Raw genomic sequence first — 438 nt, 5'->3', positions numbered from 1 at the left:
AAATTTTTAAAAAAAGGGAAAAAAAAAAAAAAAAAAAAAAAAAAAAAAAAACGAGGAGAACTGAGAGCTGCAGAGTCTCGTTGGTTGGAGAAATGCATGTGCCACTCCTTAATATTCTGAATAAGATGTATTTGGCATGGGAATTATTTAAACCCAACAAGAGTTTTTATCATCAATCTAGTCACATCACTGGCCTAATCCATAAGTATCTACTTTTAAAAATAAGTGAGAAATTGTACAGTATCCATCACTCCCATAGCCTATCTTCCTCAGTCCTCTGTGTTAAATTGGGATAAATTTTATGTTCATCCTCCTTTTCATGTACAATCCCTTTTCAGAAGGGAGAGAACAAAGAAGAAACTAGTTTGAGAAGGTTGGTGAGATCTGAATATCTGCCAGGTATTCCTTTCTTTCATATTAAATCTTATTTCTCAAGTG

The sequence above is a fragment of the Crocuta crocuta genome, unplaced genomic scaffold (assembly GCF_008692635.1).
Source record: "Crocuta crocuta isolate KB4526 unplaced genomic scaffold, BGI_CrCroc_1.0 scaffold841, whole genome shotgun sequence".
NCBI classification, from domain to species: Eukaryota; Metazoa; Chordata; class Mammalia; order Carnivora; family Hyaenidae; genus Crocuta; species Crocuta crocuta.
The sequence above is the reverse complement of the archived record's forward strand: the minus strand, read 5'-3'. Positions refer to the sequence as shown.